Consider the following 20,684-nt stretch of genomic DNA (forward strand, 5'->3'; position numbering starts at 1 on the left):
TTGGCAGCAAAATTTGCTGCAATCCTACAATATGTGTAACATATGTCTTTGTAAACTGCAGATCTAGCTTAGCCTAGTAAAGTTTGCCCCTCCAGTGGGTCATAAAAGTGTGCATGTCTTGGGAGAAAGAGAACCCACTCAGAATGGATGCAATGACATCTGAAGAATATGCCTCCCAATCCAAGTTACTGCAAGAATTTACCAATGTCCCAAGCATTGATAGTGCTTTGATCCTCAAAACCAACAATGGTATGGACAGTCTTTTCACTTTACTTCCTTTGTCCATAATCATCATATACTTCTCTGATCTCTCAGAATTCATATCAAAATGGCTGTTATCTTAAGTTCTAAACAGTGCTTAATTTATTATTGCAGAAGACAGATCCACAGCAATGTTCTCTGTTAGCCAGCCAGACCTACTGGCGAACAGCAACAGAAAATACATTTTGTATTCTCATATTACAAGAGCTGGCACCAACTCTCTGGATTTCCAGTGGTCTCCTTTCCCCACTGAGATAACTGGAGTGTCTGTCATTGTTCCATCCCCTTCGGATCGAAGCTTCTTGTAGTGCGAAACGGGGAGAAAGGTTGCCCCACTAAGCTTGAAATTGTTTATCAATCACATGTGGAGGAGATACATGTAGTGAAGTCTATGCATGGCCCTCTTTATACCGATGAATGGTGAGGAAAAACTAAAAAGTAAAACATAGTGGTTGGATTTACTTCTACCTTTGCTTTCCACAGCTACAGTTGCATGACAGTACATCACTATTCTTGTTGCTACAGGTTTCATGGTATTTCTTGGAATCAAGAAGAGACCTTGATAGCATATATTGCTGAAGCTCCTACCGAACCAAATCCAGCTTTTAATCATTCTGGATATAGAAGGGAAGGTTCTTCTGAGGAAGACTGTAATACCTGGAAAGGACAGGGCGATTGGGAAGAGGACTGGGGTGAAAGATACTCCAATAAAGGGAGACTCTCATTGTTTGTTCCTGACATTGCCAGGTCTGTTCCATGCCTATTAATCAACACAACAGTTGGTAAAAGCTAGTTCCTAGATCAGGAAATATGGCTTCAAGCCTAAGACCCCCTGCTGTCTTTGGTGTATGCAGAGGAGAAGTACGAGCGGCTAAAGGCATTTCAACATCATTGAGTGTTGGCCATGTTGTTTGGGCTCCAGCATCATCAAGTGGAAGTCAAAAGTATCTGGTTTTCGTTGGATGGTTAGAACACAACGGGTTCCAGAACACTGCTAGAAAACTTGGTATCAAGTACTGTTCTAACAGGCCATGTGCTCTTTATGCAATTCCTTGCCCTTTTGAAGGATCCGAGCCTGACAATACACCAGCTAGGTGAGCATCCCTCTTAAAATCATGATTCATAACTTTAGAGTTTGTACTCTGCAGTTTCAGAGTCAGCCTATCAGTTATCGTTGTTATGTTGAGCGCGTGTTTAGTTGAACCCCAAATTCCCAAAAAAGTGCTACAGTACCCATCACATCGAATCTTGCGATACGTGCATGGAGCATTAAATGTAAACGAAAAAAAAACTAATTGCACAGTTTGGTTGGAAATTACGATACGAACGTTTTGAGCTTAATTAGTCCATGATTGAACACTAATTGTCAAATAAAAACGAAAGTGCTACAGTAGCCCAAATTCCCCAAACTAAACACGCGCTGAAATAGAAAAAACAACTTTGGGCCTTTGACTGTGCATTTGTCAGTACTTAGTAGCATCGTCAGGTACCATTTTGTATAATATGTTATTTCCCTTTACCAGTGATGGTAAATCAGACTCCGGTGTAGTAGTGCGCAACTTAACCACAGGCTTTAGCAGTGCTTTGTTTCCACGGTCCAGGTATGTTTGTACTAGTGTTCCAGTAGATTTGATGTTGGACCCCTGATGGCCTTTATCTGAATAATAATACAAATTAACATCCGGGATGGAAAACTTCTGGTGTTTCTATCTTCAAAACAGGCTGTAGACAGTGGTGCACATAATGCAACGGATTCCCTGCATATAATCAATTGGCCTTCAGAATGGAAAATGGATAAACAACTCGATGTTAATGAAGTGGTATGCCCATCTATTTTTTTTCTTGATTTTTTTTTTTTTTGAGGAAAATTTTCTTGACTAAATTATTGGTTATGTTCTGCAGCCTGTTCACTGAGTAGCTTTTGAACTGTCCCAGGTGCCTATTGTAATGTGCCCTGAAGATGGCTGTTTTCCAGGCCTCTATTGTTCATCCATGCTATCCGATCCTTGGCTCTCTGATGGATGCACAATGATATTAACATCTGCTTGGAGAAGTACTGAAGTGATATTATCAATAGATGTTTTAAGGTAAATCATAGGGTGTTGGTGTAATCCTGTTCCAGAGCTCAAAGAACCACTTTGATATCCTATATTGATTCATTTTACAGTAGCAAAGTAACAAGAATAACTCCGGAAGACTCATATTACTCATGGAGTGCTCTTGCATTAGATGGCAACAATGTTCTTGCTGGTAATTATAGTTGTAAATTGGTCTTTCAAAAATTATAGTTGTAAACTGGTACTAAACTCATGCTTCAAAATTTCTAAAATCAAACTTGTAATTTTCTCTTTCTTATGGTGTATAGTGTCAAGTAGTCCCATCGACCCTCCTTACATCAGGTATGGACAGTCCGGTGACACCAGAGGGTCAAGCACGTAGATGGACTTGGGATGAAGTTACTAGTCCATTGATGGCATCCAACAGTAAGGTTAGCTTTTAAGTTGCTGTGAAGTTTGAGTTGCATAAATGTTTGTCTTGACAGCTTTCAAGAGCGCAGTTATCTTCATGTATTCTCATCTGCGGCATTGCCTTCTATTGCAGGTTAAGTCCTTGTTACTGCATCACAGTGTCAGTAGTATACTTAAAATTCCTGTCCCTAGCCCTTCTGATGACCTTTCTGATGGTATAACCCTGAACACTAGAGATATCATTAGTTAGGGTGTGATATTTTTTATCCAGGTAGTATGTTTTTTCCTGTTCTGTAGGTGGAAAACTTCCATTCGAGGCCATATTTGTGTCCTGCAAGGATAGTTCGCACAGTCCAACTGTTGTAATCCTTCATGGTGGCCCACACTCAGTGTCTGTATCAAGCTATTCAAAATCTTCAGCATTTCTTGCTTCGCTTGGATTTAATCTGCTTATTATAAACTACCGGTACTCTCTTGGGATTCCAATGCACTTTACTAGCTATGTATGGCAATATTTCCAATCTGACTAGTATCTTATTAAAAAGAGGTACACCAGGTTACGGAGAGGAAGCTTTGCAATCACTTCCTGGAAAAGTTGGATCCCAGGTACGTACTCTAGTTGAATTCAGCATTTTTGTTCCTCCTGAACCAATCTATTCCCAACTCTGTTGAGCAGGATGTTCAAGATTGCCTTACAGCACTAGATTTCGCCATTAAGGAAGAGCTGGTAGATGCATCTAGAGTAGCTGTTGTTGGGATTTCACATGGTGGGATTCCTGACAACTCATTTGATTGGTCAGGTTAGCATGCTAATGGGTTTCAGAGTCGGGGTAGCTGATACTCCTGTTTATTGTTCCTAGTGTAATATGCAGTTTGGCTGCAGGCTCCAGACAGATTTGTCGTGGCAGCTGCTCGGAACCCTGTCTGCAACCTGTCACTGATGATTGGCACCACTGACATTCCAGACTGGTGTTACATAGTGGCCTGCGGAACTGAAGTAAAGCAATACTAGTCCATCACGCGCGTCTTTGCCCGCGGCGATTAAACGGAAATCAAACCGTGCAGGTAACGGCGTTTATACCTAAGTTGTTGGGATGTTAAAATCTAGATTTTTCCATCTTCCACAAATAAGGTAGGCTACAGCTATACTAATCATCCCGAGACATGAACTTTCTCAAGGTGCCCTCAATGAAGCGGCACTGAGAGGAAAACCAAAGCTATATTAGATTTAAATATTACTTTTCTAGATCATAAATATTTTGCAAACATACCTTCAATCACATTTAGGATAGTAAAGAAAGGACAAACAGAGGAACAGTTTAAAAATTAGCATACCTCCAAGAAAGAAGCAGCCGTTAGTGTGTGATTTTCTACTGGGTCAAGGCATAAGCCGCCGCCATAATTGTAAAGCGTCCATTTTGTCCAGAAGCCACCAATTTAGATAACCTGAAAGTTTATCATTTTATTTTTGCTGCATAAGGTTAAGGTACAGCTAGAAGTGGCACCGCTAAGTTACGTACCTTGATTTCCACCATTTTGTTCAGAGGCCACCAATTCAGATAGTCTGAAACTACATCATTTTATTTCGATGCATAAGGTCTTGAAGGCAGCATCACCAGACCAATTAGAAGGTCAGCCAATACACAACCAACAGAGCAGATATCAATCGCAGCTTTAATACTCCGTAGCTCCAAATATTAGTTCAGGCGCCCTATAATACCGCGAGCAAATGTACGATATGTTCTGGCTTGCCATGGAATTGAAATGGATATTTCACTTTATTAAACCCATGAACATATTCAGTAGGAATAAACTAAAAGAGAGAAGTGTACCAATCTGCTAGCAGTCCCAAATTCGCAAATCTTAACCTGATGTGTATGAGAATTGACTAGGAAGGCTAATCAAGATGCAACCAGAAATTTGTTCAGCAGTTACCGTAAAACCGAACGAAAAAAATACCTAAGAGATTTAAGCAGACACGTTTTTGGCAAGACGATATGAAAATGCCACAGACCTTTTTTTTACATTAAGAGCAACTATAATCGTATATCGAATTTACAAAAAACCGTGAGCCATATCGTATATCAATAAACCATGAGCAACTATAATCGTATATCAAATTGAAGATAATCAAAGAAAAAAAGGGAAAGCACAAAGGTGTCAGGAAGACCGCTTCCATGAGGACTGAGAGCATTGGGAGAGGCAGGTCCGGCAAGGAGAGGTAAGGAGAAAGGGGGAGCGAGAGAGGAAGCGAACCTGCGAGCCGACGAAACGACGATCAGCGGTTCTGCGTGGAGCACCTGCACCAGTTCGTGTTGGGGAGGGGGGGACACCAACCTACATATATCAAATGCATGTAAGAGCCATGCTTTTATGTCCTTAGAAAAACATGGCAACCTAAGCTTTACAGACATTGCAATTTGAACATTCCAAGATTTAGGCCGGCTGACCTTAAAATCAGTTAAAATGCATTGAGGCATATGGTTTCTTCTTCTTTCTTCTCTGTGACATGGTCCTGCTGAACCAGGCTAAATAACAATTGCAGAAGTAGCTAGTAATACCAATGTGAGAACCAAGAACTCATCTAGATTTAAGCATTAGGTAACTACACTTAGTAAAAATGTCTAGATAAAAAATGGTATGCACATCAGGAAACATCAGGAAACAAAGAAAATGGAGTCCTATCAGTGTAGATAGAGATAAAACTGGACATGACATTAAAAATAGAGCATCATTCTTTCTGGAAACTCATTGGTTTCAGTTAAACAGGAATCTCCTAGAAGGAGGACATGGACATATGCACTAACCAATCAGTATCGTAAATCACACAAGGAAAAAATGGCATAAAAAGGTCACTAGGCCTTCCTGGCTCTTTCAATGAATGGACACAATTCATTACGAGGAGATGACAAATCAATGCACAGTAATATATCAAGATTGTACATGTAACCATTTTTACTAACCTAGAGGTATTATTTTGAACCAACCAGCAGATTTTAATTCAGGTAATAGCAAATAAAATACTAAAGGAAATAAAATCAACAAAAGCTTTAGAATCTACTGTTCTTAATTGCCATAGAAATTATTGTGAGGATCTGCCGCTCCAAAAAAAATGTGAGGGAGAGAGGATCTAGGGGAGGAGCCATGGGACAAAGGAGGAGAAGAAGAGGGTGAGTCACCATCAAATCCAGTCGCCAAGCTTCACCGCCGCTATCGCCGCCGCACAAGCACCTAGGGTTTCGTCGAGCAAAGTTGCACAAGATCCCTAGCGGGAGGAGGCGTTCAGGCGGTCGCACGGAGGATGGGGGAGAGGGAGGGGGCCGCTGAGCCCCTCCCACGGCGGCGCATCACCCGCAGGGGCGTCGTCGCTTGGCACCTGCCGCCGCCTCGCGCCTGCCGTAGCATCGAGAGGGAAGGGGAGAGTGAGGAAGGGGAGGGAGAAACGGAGGTGAGAGGTAGGCGAGGGAGGGTGAAGGAGGAGGAGGACAGTCACCATCGCCGCTGTGCCCGGCTCGCGCCCGTCACCCCTACTCGCGTCAGGACGGAGAGGGAGAGACCGATGGGGAGAGAGAGGAGGGAAGAATCTGCAAGGAGAAGCTAGAGCCAAGTATATATCTGTTCCACCAAATTCATATGACAAGGCGCAGAAGCTAGCAAAAAGAACCCAGAGCGATGAGGAGCCGGCAGAAGCTGATTCCAATAGAAGCGGCTACAAACAATCTGGGCCACACGATGGAGGATCGGACGGCCAGGAGAATTCGGGGCGACATGGACACCCTGAGAGGCGACCAAAGTAACTTGCTTTGATATATTAGATGCCTCTGAAGCCCCTTCATCCAACCATCTTCATCTCTTCTATCAGAAATCACCAATTGCCCATATCTCTAAAGTATGTTTTCCCTGTCTCAACTATCAGGTCAATCATCATTTTGGTGGTATCACTACCGGAAACAGTCGATTTGCCATATGCCACAGGCACTCGACAAAGCCCAAAAAACACTCGGCAAAGGATTTGTCGAGTGTAATACTCGGCAAATAGCACATGACATCTACAGTGTCGGCAAACAGCTATTTGCCGAGTGTTTTCTATCGAGCACTCGGCAAAGATTTTGCCGAGAGTTGAAACCAACGCTCGGTGAGAAAAAGTAACATGACGGAGTGGAGATGGTTATGGCGCATTTATCGAGTGTCAAATCTCAGGCACTCAGCAAACTATGCTTCTTTGTCGAGTGTCAAAGTTCGGGCACTCAGTAAAGCTTCTTCCTTTGCCGAGTGTCAAAGTTCAGGCACTCGGCAAAGATTCTTCCTTTGTCGTGTGTCATGTTCCAGGCACTTGGCAAAGCTTCTACCTTTTCCATGTGTTAAAGTTCAGGCACTCAGCAAACACGTCCTAGAATGCACAGAATTTTGGCTTCTTTGCCAAGTGTCATAGCGTAGACACTTGGCAAAGAAGCCATTTTAGTCCCAGAATGCACAGAATTTTACCACGTGTCCACTTTGCCAAGTGTTTTAACCCTGGCACTCGGTAAAAGGCTTCTTTGCCAAGTGTAACACTCGGCAAAGCTGCCACATATAATCAATTTATTAGGTTCGGTGACAGCCACGTACCACATTCAAATAAACTATCACATCCATCATAGCTAGTTCACAATAGGCATCACAGGCAGTTCATATTGATATATGGACAACACATTAATGCAAATAAACTTCAGAATCACTAGTAGGTTCATTCACAACCACAAATAATCACTAGGTAATCCACAAATGCAAATGCAAATAAAATCACAAGTCTACTTAGGCCACGAGTTCCACTACTGACCATGCTGGATCATGAGGCTCATTCGATGCCACCGATTGATGCTGCACAAAGGAGAAGAGATTGCATGTGTGAGTCAAGATTGCACAAAGGAGAAGAGATTGCTGCACAACTAGTTGTAAAGCGACTCACAGTGCCTGAAAACAGTGTTTGGAGCAGGTTGAGGAGGAGGGATTGGCATCGGTGGCAGAGGTTGACCTATTGCAGCGTAAACACCCCTCATATATTCAAACGTCTGCTGCTCCATCCTCTATCGCTCTGCCTCCATCTTCGCCTCTAGCTCCTCCCGGTGCCTCGTTTCTTGTTCCAGCTGAGCCTACAATATTTCATCCCAATGTTACAATGCAATGCAAAAGTATGTAAAAATGAATGAACGATGAATAAAATAGAAATAACCTAGAGTACGTTCATCTGGAACCATGTAGAGTCCGGCCGTGGGTGTATCGCCGGACTAGAACCCGTGCTCCGTGCTCGAATTTCATCCCAATGTTACAATGCAATGCTGTGTCGATTGTGCCGTCGCTAATCCAGAACCGACCATGCTTCTTGCCTCCTCCCACCCTCATGACCACTTCTCCATCAAGGTCATGGGTGCTCAGATCATACTTTGGGCCATGGACCACCCTTGCCATCGATGTGTATCCATCGAAGCGGCTATGGATGGACTCGTTGTTGTACACCGAGGGCGGGTCCTCCAGGTTGTAGGTGGCGTCGGACATCGCCTTCCCCTTGTGGGCCAAAGCATATGCCACAAACTAGGAGCAAGGCTAGCCACCATGTGCCACAGACTACAAAAAAATAATATGATTAGAAATTATGCAGAGTTGAGCATTAGAATAAAGAAATGAATTCGCATACCCATCTAGCCACGTATTCTGAGAGGTTGAGGTTGCCTTGATGGTGTGGTGCACCTGGCATCAGCAAACGCTGCACTCCTGGCAAGCGTTGTGATTCTCCTCCCACTGTGGGGTCGCACCACCTGTCCACAATCCGAGCCCAACACTGTAGATCATAGGCGCACCACCACTGGAGGCACATACATCATCAAGTATATGACATATAAGAAGATGAAATTAAGCAGTAATTAATCTCAGTCATATAAAGCCTCTAGAGCTTTCTCATGATGAATCATATCAAACCTTGTCCTATGCTTCACCATCAGATGGATGCACCAGCTTCTCAAGATTGTATCGACGTCTGTATTTGTGCCATGTCATCTATTTCACGGATTCCTCAGTCATATAAAGCCATTGGATGCTCGATATGAATGGAAGGTACTGTAGGATCTTCACGGGGATGGCGAGCTACCTCTTCTGACCATCACCAGAGTCTACCTCCAGGAACCTAGATGATTTACACTTCACACAGTACTTTGCTTCCGCATGTTCTTTCCTAAATAAGATGCATCCCTTCGGATAAGCGTGTATCTGCTCATATGACATCTTAAGTGCACGAAGCAGTTTCTGTGCCTCATACATGCTCTTTGGCAGGATGTGACCATCCGGGAGCAGGCTACCAACAACTGTCAGCATAACATCGAAGGCTTCTTGACTCAAGCTAAATTGGGACTTTACGGCCATTAGGCGTGCAATGGCATCTAGTTGAGAAATCTTGGCATGCCCATGAAGGGGTTGTTGTGCTGCAGACAACATATCATAATACGCCTTTGTGGTTGGCTCTAGCTCCTCCTCCCTACATCCTGCATCGAAGTGTGCTTTCATGATAGTCATTTAACATGTCTCCTACCCTAGGCATTAGCATCATAATCCTCGATGCATTGTCTCACGACCTTGTCTCTCACACTGATCAGATTCACCATGGTAGATCCACCTAGGTATAGTCCGCCATAAATCCATTCTTACAAAGATGTTTACCTATGACCACCTTTGTTTGTCAACGCATGTTTGCACAAATACTGCAGGGACATCAAGTGCCACGCGCTCCTTTAACCCTTGCAAATGCTAGTTCCAAGAAAACATCGGTCTTCTCAATCCATTCATCGGTGAACGAACCCTGACTAGAGCGACCCATGTACATCCACTCACGGTCATCCATCCTCTAACATATCAGCATGTAATATAAAAATCAATTGCATCTACAAGTTCCTATACTATCTAATAGGTGAAGATAGGTCCTAATCCCATCCGAGGATGTGTAGATGAGGTTAGTTTCCATGCTCTACTCCTATCCGAGATAAAATTTCGACAGCACCTCCCCGCTGTTCTCCAAATACACATCCTGGCATGGAGATTGTGTATCCAGAGAACAACAGGGAGATGCTACCGAAACTCTATCTCAGGATCAGAGTAGAGCATGGAAACTAACCCCATCTACATATCCTCGGACTGTTCAAAAAATATGGAACAATTCAAAATAGATACGGATATAGATATGCAAAGATCTGTATATTTCCAACCTGTATCTCTTTCGAACGTGAGACACCTAGCTAGGTTACGTGATATACAAACATCCTATATTTCACATCATATGGAAGAGGGGTGTAGGATGCCTCACCTTGCGGTAGGGCAAAGTGACGAGTCGAGGTTGGTGGAGAACGATCTTGGCAATGGCCTCTCCTACAACAAAGGAACATAATAGTGTCAATTATAAATTTCGGCAGCACCTCCCATGCATGGTGAGGTAACCACAACCTTGCAACAAACCAATGGCACGATGGCCAACAACCACATACACAAGTTATGATGGATCATCCCCACCAAATAGGGTGAAAGTGCAAAATTAATTCTTACATCTTGAACTTGCCAATGATCAAATTAGACAAAGGAAGAAATCATCACATGCAATAAACAGTACCTATCTTTGGTGCCTAGAAACTACACAAAGCAGAAGAGGTAGGAAGAAATGCACGAAAACAGATGCAACCATTGAGCATTGCTTTAATTATCATTGAACAGGTACAAAGGTAGTGTCAACTTTGGGGATGATGGTTGGTTCAGTTGTGAGCATTGCCTCAATCATAAAAAAAAGAAAGAGATGTAATGTGGAAAGGTAGACTATGATAATTGCATGAAACATCAAACATAATTTATGCTGCAATCATCACAGTAGTTATGTCATCAAAAGCATATGTAATACGAATATAATATCACAGAAGTGTCTTCCACTAAATCATTCCAATCCCAGTTTATCCCACCTTCATAATTTATAAAGTATCTCACATGCAACACTATTAGAGATTCACAAACAAGCCATAAACATCAATCAGCATCACTAAGCTGATAGCAATTATGCTGTACTAGAGAATCCTAGATTAATTGCTACTAGCTGTTCTTACTAAAACTTGCTCAAATTCATATGCCGTTAATCGAATAACATAATATCTGAAGGACTTTAATTATTGCCCCACGCCCATGCATCTACGAGCGACTGTAACAAACAGTACAAGTATCCAGTGCCTCGACTAAAGCATTTATCCCAATTTCCTGACAAACAACAATACAAATTGGCAGATAAACCATAATCATCTATACAAGTATCCAGTGCCTCGACTAAATCATTTCATCCCAATTTCCTCACAAGCAATATGTACTAGAAATTCATAGATAAACTATAATCACCAATTAGCACTAACGGGGTTTCCAACCTAAGAATCGAGTAGAACCCTAAATCTCAAGGCCATCTGTGCTCGAGGGCGTGCAAGTGGCCAGCAGAGAGGCCGTGATCGTGAGGGTGCGCGCGGCGAGTAGTGCCGTGGCAAGTGAGAGCTCGTGGCCGCTCGCGCATGGGTTCATGCTATGTAGAAAAGGTGATGTGGCTCGAAGGCCGGGCATGCATAGCAAGGAATGTAGGTGGGGGGAGGAAGTAGGGCGGGGCGGGGCAGTGCTTACTGGCGGCGATGAGGTCGAAGAGGGTGGTGCGATGGCGAGCAAGAGGGGCTCCTCGTCCTTCTCTTGGACCTCTTGGTTTGGCGTCGCGGTGTTGGGAAAAAGCAGCTCTTCAATCAGCAACAGCAGCAGCTCCTCCGCGATGACCGAAATAGGGGAAGCAGTGGTGGGCTCCTAGGGCGGTGGAATGGCGGCGACGGGCTCCTGGGGCGGCAAAACGGTGGCGGCAGGCTCCCGAGGCGGCGAAACTGCGGCAGTGGGCGCACGGGCGCGGGCGCCGAGGGCGGGAGGCCGAGCGTCGAGGGCTAGTGTGGGCAGGTGCGGGGCCGGCGGTGTGGTATAGTTTGGGCGCAGTTGTGGGTTTGAGAGTGACCGTGTGTGTGCGGTCGGGTGCGTGGGGTGGTTACGAGGGAGGTTTGCCGAGTGCCCATGATCTAGCAGTCGGTAAACCCCCTGTTTTTTTTCATTTTTGAAAACCTAAACTACTGCGCGTGTGGGGCTCGTAAAGCTGTTTGTCGAGTGTCCCAGTTATGACACTCGGCAAAATACAGGTTTGTCAAGTGCTAAATCGTGGGCACTCGGCAAACACGTTTTATTTTTTCCCATTTCCAAATCCTAAACTATAATGCGCGTATGTGGGGCCCGTGAAGTTGTTTGCCGAGTGTCCTAGGTCTAACACTCAGCAAACCCCATCTTTGCCGAGTGCCATCTCAGGGACACTCGGCAAAGTTAGCAAACTTATTATTTTATGCAGTTGTAGCTCAAATTCAATGTATATCAATTAAAATTCTATAATTGCACATAACAAATTAAAATTATCGAACGGATCCAAAAATTTACCAAAATTACACATGAATCAATCTATGTTCTCAATTGCCTATACAAAAAGTTTTGAAGTCAAACCCCAATTTGACCGTCACTTTGACTCCAAATCTTACCGAATCCTTCTCAACGCTATGATTCTTCTTCTGAGATACTTTGGTTTGTAAACATCATACGTGACAGATTATGAGAAACCTTCTCAAATTTTTACCATGGCCTCCACGTATGATATCATGAGATCTTGACAAATCTCAATGTTTTCAGACTTCGTTTGTTTTTTTAAGAATTTAAAAACCATTCGACCACACGTTCGTGGTCGGGTTTCGTGAACAAGATGTTCAAAATTTCCTTTCATTTCCTGGATAAGGCCTCACACGGGACTCAATAACATAAATATCATTTTTCTACTCATTTTATTATATTATTTGAATCACTTGCATTTCAAATTTGACTTATACCAAAAAATTACTTTAAAGACAATAAATTAATTAAATATAGCAAACGGATCTAGAAATATACCAAATCTTAACATGGAGTACCGCATGTTGTATGTGGAGTGTACAAAAAGTTTAAAGGTCAAGGGAGGAAAAAAACTTATTATTTCATGCAGTTGTAGCTCAAATTCAATGTATATCAATTAAAATTCTATAATTGCACTTAACAAATTAAAATTATCGAGCGTATCCAAAAATTTACCAAAATTACACATGAATCAATCTATGTTCTCTATTGCCTATATAAAAAGTTTTGAAGTCAAACCCCAATTCGACCATCACTTTGACTTTAAATCTTACCGAATCCTTCTCAACGCTAGGATTCTTCTTGTGAGATACTTCAGTTTGTAAACATCATACGTGATAGATTATGCGAAACCTTCTCAATTTTTACCACGGCCTCCATGTATGATATCTTGAGATCTTGACAAATCTCATGATTTTCAGACTTCGTTTGTTTTTTTAAGAATTTAAAAATCATTCGGCCACATGTTCGTGGTCGGGTTTCGTGAACAAGATGTTCAAAATTTTCTTTCATTTCCCGGATAAGGCCTCACACGGGACTCAATAATATGAATATCATTTTTCTACTCATTTTATTATATTATTGGAATCACTTGCAGTTCAAATTTGACTTATACCAAAAATTTACTTTAAAGGCAATACATTAATTAAATATAGCAAACGGAATTCAGAAGTATACCAAATCTTAACATGGAGTACCACATATTCTATGTGGAGTATAGAAAAAGTTTCAATATCAGGGGAGGAAAAAAACTTATTATTTCATGTAGTTGTAGCTCAAATTCAATGTATAGCAATTAAAATTCTATGACTGCACTTAATAAATTAAAATTATCGAATGGATCAAAAAATTTACCAAAATTACACATGAATCAATCTATGTTCTCTATTGCCTATACAAAAAGTTTTGAAGTCAAACCCGAATTCGACCGTCACTTTGACTCCAAATCTTACCAAATCCTTCTCAATGATAGGATTCTTCTTCTGAGATACTTCGGTTTGTAAACATCGTACGTGACTGATTGTGCGAAACCTTCTCAATTTTTTACCATGGCCTCCATGTATGATATCATGAGATCTTGACAAATCTCATAATTTTCAGACTTCGTTTGTTTTTTAAGAATTTAAAAACCATTCGGCCACACGTTCGTGGTTGGATTTCGTGAACAAGATGCTCAAAATTTCCTTTCATTTCTCGGATAAGGCCTCACACAGGACTCAATAGCATGAATATCATTTTTCTACTTATTTTATTATATTATTTGAATCACTTGCGGTTCAAATTTGACTTATACCAAAAAAATACTTTAAAGGCAATAAATTAATTAAATATAGCAAATGTATCTAGAAATATACCAAATTTTAACATGGAGTACCACATGTTGTATGTAGAGTGTAGAAAAAGTTTCAAGGTCAGGGGAGGAAAAAAAACTTTTTAATTTGTCGAGTGCCAAAATAAAACACTCGGTAAACGAACCTATTTACCGAGTGCCAGATAAGAACACTCGACAAAGATTCTCTTTGCCGAGTGTCACTAACCGACACTCGGCAAAGTACTAACGGCCACCACCCACTACTAGAAATTACTTTATTCCTGTGTGCCATTTATTTTCCCTGACGGGTCTCGAAAGGCTCACAGAGAAAATGTAATTACTCTGTCGGGTCGCCTTCCTCACAGAAAAATACAGATTTTCCTGTCGGTATATAGTCCTCTCAGGATAATAAAGAATTTTTTCTGTGTGCTGACACATTATTCTGTCGGTGCATCCACAGGTTAATTGTTTGGCGCTCAATATTTTCAGTTGTCGCGGAAGATTTCCAGTTGGCGCATAATAGCCGCGCATACCACAGTCCTAACCCCTAAAAAACAAATTAAAAATAAATCCCCAACCCCATCCCCACGAGTCCACCCAGCTCTGCTCTCGGTCTCCAAAACTCTGTCCCTGCTCTGCTCTCGGTCTCCTCCCTTTCCCTCCGGGCCACTCACCAAGAAGCTAGTTCATTTATCCCTCTCCAAGAAGCTAGTTCGTTTATCCCTCTCCAAGAAGCTAGTTCGTTTATCCCTCCAAGATCCATGGGGCTGCAGCACCAGCCACCACTTCCTCCATCTGGATCTGGAGGCGCCGCCTCTAGCGCCCTCTAATGAGCTGAAGCCACTGCGGAGGCCCCTGGTGTCGGCCGCCGCTGACACGAAGGCGGCCAAGGTAGTGGAGGACAGCACGACGCCTCTACGACAACCATCTGCATCTCGTATTGAACTATAGCTTCCAGGTTTTGTGGTAAGTCTCTATTCCTCCTAACCCTCATCTTGACCAATCCCTTTTCCACAAAACTAGATCTATATTGTGGTAGATTTGATTTTCCTACAGGGAGATTTGTTGTTTCTTAAAATAAAAAAACTCGATCTATGCTGTGATATGGAAAGCCAGGTGTTGGCCTATGTATTTTCTTGAAATACTCCCATGTGTTGAGAATGAGGGGCGCACCCACCCTGTAGCAAGCTATGGCAGGCGCCCTAGCTATCAGCAGTAGCACACCAGTAACCTTGTTAGTTTATAGAGAAAAAAATATAGATCTGCTTTTTTTGTTTCATTCATAGCACACATGATTAATGCAGGGAGTAACTTAGTGGTTCTTGGAGGAAAGGGATAGCAATGGTTCTAGAAGGGCAGAGAGAGCAGTGGTGCCATCTTGGGGCTTGTTTCATTGGTAGATTAGGGGGTTTGTAGTTTGATTCATTCATACATTGGGTTGGTTTTATGTGGATATATGTTGAGCTGGCAAATTGAAGGCATCTAACAAATGCACTACTAATTTGACATACAGCTAAATAGCTGTTATTAGAATTGGTGCTTCACTATTGTCTTGATTAAGATAAGTGTTACTTTATTTTTTTATCAATAACATGATAAGCTGCTCATCAGTATTGCTTTTATATTGTATAGGTTGTTCATCAGTACAACTTATGCATAGTGCACTATTTTTATTTGTTTGACATAGGTTAAAATAAGCTTCTGCGATTTGTGTAGTAGTCAAAAAATACTTCATCATCACTACAATCCATAACAAAGTGGTGTGAATTGGCTTTCTGGTTAAAGGTAAAGTTCTTACTTTTTGTTGTGTTTATGAATGTGCTCTGCTATGTTGTGATGCTCATTCTCTTTTATTACACACTGCTGTCATCGTCTTGTGATTGTCCATCTGTTATCACTAGTTAATATGATTGATATGCTTTTATTACACACTGCTGCTATCTTGTGATTGCCACCAGTGTACATTTGTTAATTTGGTTGGTATACATGTCTTTTGTTATGGAATGATAGATATGCCACATTCCTAGATATGTTGTATGCCTATATGCATGGTCTAAATTAACAATTAAAATTTTATATTTGCAATACAAGATAGTTCAAATGTCACGCTCGTGGATGTATAATGGTCGGCAACATGGTAAACTTTCCTCTAATGAATGGGTTGATGAAACAACTGAATTCTTGAATCATGCATTCTCTTTATCGGATGTGGTTGAAAATGATACCATCAAGTGTCCTTGTGCCATGTGCCGGAACTACTTTATGCAGAAAAGGAATACTATAGAGCTTCATTTGTTTAAATTTGGTTTTAGAGAAGGCTATGAAACATGGACAGAACATGGTGAGTCTTGTTAGTCATGATGAACATAGCACTGTAGGTACTGAGGAGGGTTGCAATGAAGTTGACCGTATGGATGATATGCTATTTGATCTGGTTGGCGAACATCCACCAGCTATAGATGATACACTAACATCCTCTACCCAAGCCTTTTATAGAATGGTTGCTAATGCTGATGAATTGGTATATTTTTCTTGCCCTTGTAGTCCCTGGCCCTGAGCATCCTGGAAGGAAATTGAATATTCTGATGCAGCCCTGGTGGATGAACTAAAAAAACTATGGGTGGGGGTCCAAACAAAGGATGCTTCACTCAAGCACAGCTTTACAATGAGGGCAAGTTACCTTTGGTCAGTGCATGATTTTCGTGCTTATGGAGACTTTGCTGGATGGAGCACCAATGGCAAATTAGCATGTGGATATGGTTGCCAAGGATTTCAACTCCGTCATGGACGTAAGGCTTGTTGGTTTGATTGTCATAGACGCTTCCTTCCTATAGATCATCCATTTAGAATGCAAGCTAATGCATTTCGTAGGAACACAATAGTGCTTGAGGAACAACCTAGGCGCTTAATAGGGCAAGAAGTGGAAGACCATCTACAAAAGTTTGTAGATGATACACCAAACTATGGAAAACTACACAATTGGACTTTTGTGAGCTGCTTTAGGCACCTTCCATACTTTTCTAAGTTAAAGCTCCCACACAACATTGACTTAATGCATAATGAGCGAAATGTAGGTGAAGCTATTTGGAACACTTGCTTTGACATAGCTGACAAGACCAAAGATAATGTGAAAGCTAGACTAGATCAAGCTGATATATGTGTCTGGCCTTCGCTTAATTTAGTGAGAAATAATAAGGGGAAGTGGAAAATGCCAAGGGCTCCATTCTGCATTCGTGTGTCTATTTATTGATTAAAGAAAGCACACTCCTAGTAGTTTATTTTTGAACTACTATACTTGTTTGGATGTAGGATCTTTATCGCAAATTGGATCAGGAGGTTTCAGAAAATCATAAAAGGCGCCTTGCAGCTCTACAAACAAATGTAAGTACATTAACTTGATACTTGTACCTATGAAATCAGTATTAATTATGACAAAAAACCAGTTGGTCTAAACCATTTTAAGTAGACAACTGATATGTTTTGATGTCAGAATGACAACACGCAGTGCAGCAGTGAGGGAGTGGCCTCATGTTGATGGTTACTGTAGTTTCCAACTTTCCATCTTAGTTTTAACCTCATGGTAAGCTGTACTTCTAGCTATACTGAAACTTGCCACCTCCACTAAGGAATTTATAATTTAGTCCCACGGGAATATGAAGGTTTGACATAGCTAGTAGATGATGAAATAGACTTTGAATCTTGTGCATGTCTAAATAATTCTTTCAGCTCCAGAATTTCATGGAATGCCAGTTCATTTTATTTCTCGTCAGGGCCACTATTCACTTGTATATGCTTCATGTATGGTGCTGGTGTAAAAGGAAATCATGTATAAGACAATTAATTAATGTTTATCAGTCCTAAAATCCAATTGATATTTACATGGTATTATTATTTTGCAGCTGCCCACTAGTTCATCCCATGTTGGTGAGGACTTGGATGGTGAGGACATGGATGGAGAGGACGAAGAGGCACATGGATGGTAGTTACATGGAAGGAGAGGACACAGGAGGAGGACATGAATGACGAGGACATGTATGAAGGGGATGAAGAGGATGAAGAGGACAGGGATGAAGAGGACATTGACGACAACAATGGGGGCAGCAATGCTGGATCATACATCGATGACTTCTGTGATTTGGGATATATATGGTAAGGTTGCTATTGGCAGAAATAGCACATGGGTTGTCAAAGTGACTTTTGTCTATTGAACAACATAAGCTGGTGGCTGGTGGCTGTCTTTTGTCTTTTGAACATGTATGGCCGTGGATGATTAACTTAGTAGTAATTGAATGTTAGATGGACTTGGCTAAAACTAGGATGTCGTGGTAGGTGACATGGCTATACATGTATAAATTAGGAGTAGCAAATGCTGGTGGTAGTAGTAGAATTTTAGATGTAATTTGTGAGGGCAGAACCTTTGGTATGTTGGCCCGTGTTGAATGCTTTGTAAGCTCTTATGGAACTTCTAATATATATGCTTTAATATTGTGGTATGCATGTAACGTGTTGTTTGGTGAATCAGTAACAGATGTAATTGTAATATTTTTGTGTCACCTACTAATTTCTCTGGTGGTAATTTGAGAAAAATTGTGATTTCCTTGACGGGAAGCCATCAGGAAAATTATGTTGAACTGACAGAAATATGTTTACTTCCTTGAGGGTTGACTGACAGAAAAATTACTATATCCCACAAAGAAATTATCAATATCCCTGACGGTGAGCCTATAGGGAAATCAGTTAACCTGACGGTTCCTGACGCCGCACTAAACCTCCGGACGTTACAATATTTTTGTCGGACATCCGTCAAAAAATTACCATCAGAAAAATATTTCTGTCGGTAAGCTCATAGGCAAATCTGATTTCCCTGTCAGTCTATCATTGACGGTATATGCCTGTCGGGCTCCCGACATAATTGATTTTTCTGACGGTTTTTCCCTGTTTTCTTGACGGTTTTTTAGCACACAGGAATAATGTAGTTTCCAGTAGTGACCCTGGTCGACGGACGGCACATGTGGCGGTCTTTTGCCGAGTGTCTATTCTTTGCCAAGTGTCTTATTGTTGTTTGTCGAGTGTTTTATTTTCTGCACTCGGCAAATAAGTTTTTTTTACCAAGTGCATTTGTTTTGCCGAGTTTTTACATGTAGGCACTCGGTAAAGATACTGTTTGTCGAGTGCCCGAAGGAATGTACTCGGTAAAATACCAGGCACTCGACACACCTACTGTTTCTAATAGTGTATGGTTAATGGAACTTTTCTGATTGTGCAGGTGAAAGCGCCCCTTCTTACGCTTCTTGGTGGAGCTGATCGTCGAGTACCTGTTTATAATGGCCTACAGGTACATGAATATCTCTTGAGATCTGCTTCAGCGGATCTATTCTAACTCGTCAAGGAAAGATGTGGTAACACATTTACAACTACAGATGGGTCTCAAGTTCGACGCATTGCTGTAAAAATATTTTAGCTAGTCTTTATTTATACTATGATGGAAGGGCGGGTCTGGTGCAAGCGGTAGAGTCTTATCGTCTGTGACCTAAAGGTCCCGGATTCGAGTCGCGGTCTCCTCGCATTGCACAGGCGAGACTAAGGCTTGCCACTGACACACTTTTCTAGACCCCACACAGAGTGAGAGATCTCTGCACTAGGTACGCCTCTTTTTATTTATACTGTAATGATAGAATTTCAACTGACCGAACTTCCCATACTAATTTGTCTCTGCATTCCCGTCCTATCTTCTCATATGCCTCTTGTTTACATATTTGATTTCTCATAATTTCAGTACGCGAGGGGCCTGAGAAAAAGAGGAGGCGAGGTCAAAATCACGATGTTCCCAGAAGACATACATGAAATCAATCTGTAAGCTAATTCTGTTCTTCGGTCGCATGCAGCGAGGCTTGTTTGGCCATCCCTTTCCCCTTTTTGAATTGGGCTCGGATTTGGTGATTTTTCTCTGCAGACCGCGGTCTGATTTCGAAAGCTTCCTCAACATTGGAGTATGGTTCAAGAAACATCTGAATGCAGCGGCATGAAGCAGATCCTGGTGGTTCATTCGGTTAAGGGACTAGGCGACCATGAACTTCAAATATTTGTAGAGCAGTGCTCCTATAAGTTTGGGAAGAATTCAAACTTTGTTGTGAAAAATATAAATGCTGATTCGGTTTCATACAACGTTCTAGTTCCTTTTATTTATGTACATATTTGATAGAAATTTAATGAATTAACATCTTCCCTATTTAAATAATTTTATCTGTTCAGCTACGATGGCCCTGTTCGTGTTCGCTGATTTATTGTGAGAGAAAAACACTGTTCATTCGCTGAAATAGTACGGCTCATAAGACAAGCGAACAGGGTCGATGCTTTAATTCATAGCTATACTTCATTTATTTGAGTTTTACAAAAATTTTGACAATAAGCTATTACTAGTGGGCTTAGGAAGCAAAAACAAAAACATCGTTAATCATACTTTTGTAGGCTTATTAGGAAGCATGTGGTTGCTCGCAAGCCAAGTTAATCCTTTTGCCTGATATATAGCGGCATTAGGAACGGTAGCTTTGAGTGTGGTTTGAGCCGTATGTGGTGTCGTGGCTCGGATTTTTCTCTTTCCTTGTCTCCTTTCTCTTTGTTTTCTGTCTTTCTAGGCACTT

The 20,684-nt window shown here is 41.6% G+C and overlaps 1 pseudogene; it reads left to right on the top strand.

Annotated features, from left to right (window-relative positions):
- Positions 1-113: 113 nt before the first annotated feature.
- On the top strand, positions 114-20,069 carry LOC136539126 (acylamino-acid-releasing enzyme 2-like; annotated as a pseudogene).
- The last annotated feature ends 615 nt before the right edge of the window (positions 20,070-20,684 follow it).

This window comes from Miscanthus floridulus, chromosome 2, assembly GCF_019320115.1.
Source record: "Miscanthus floridulus cultivar M001 chromosome 2, ASM1932011v1, whole genome shotgun sequence".
NCBI lineage: Eukaryota > Viridiplantae > Streptophyta > Magnoliopsida > Poales > Poaceae > Miscanthus > Miscanthus floridulus.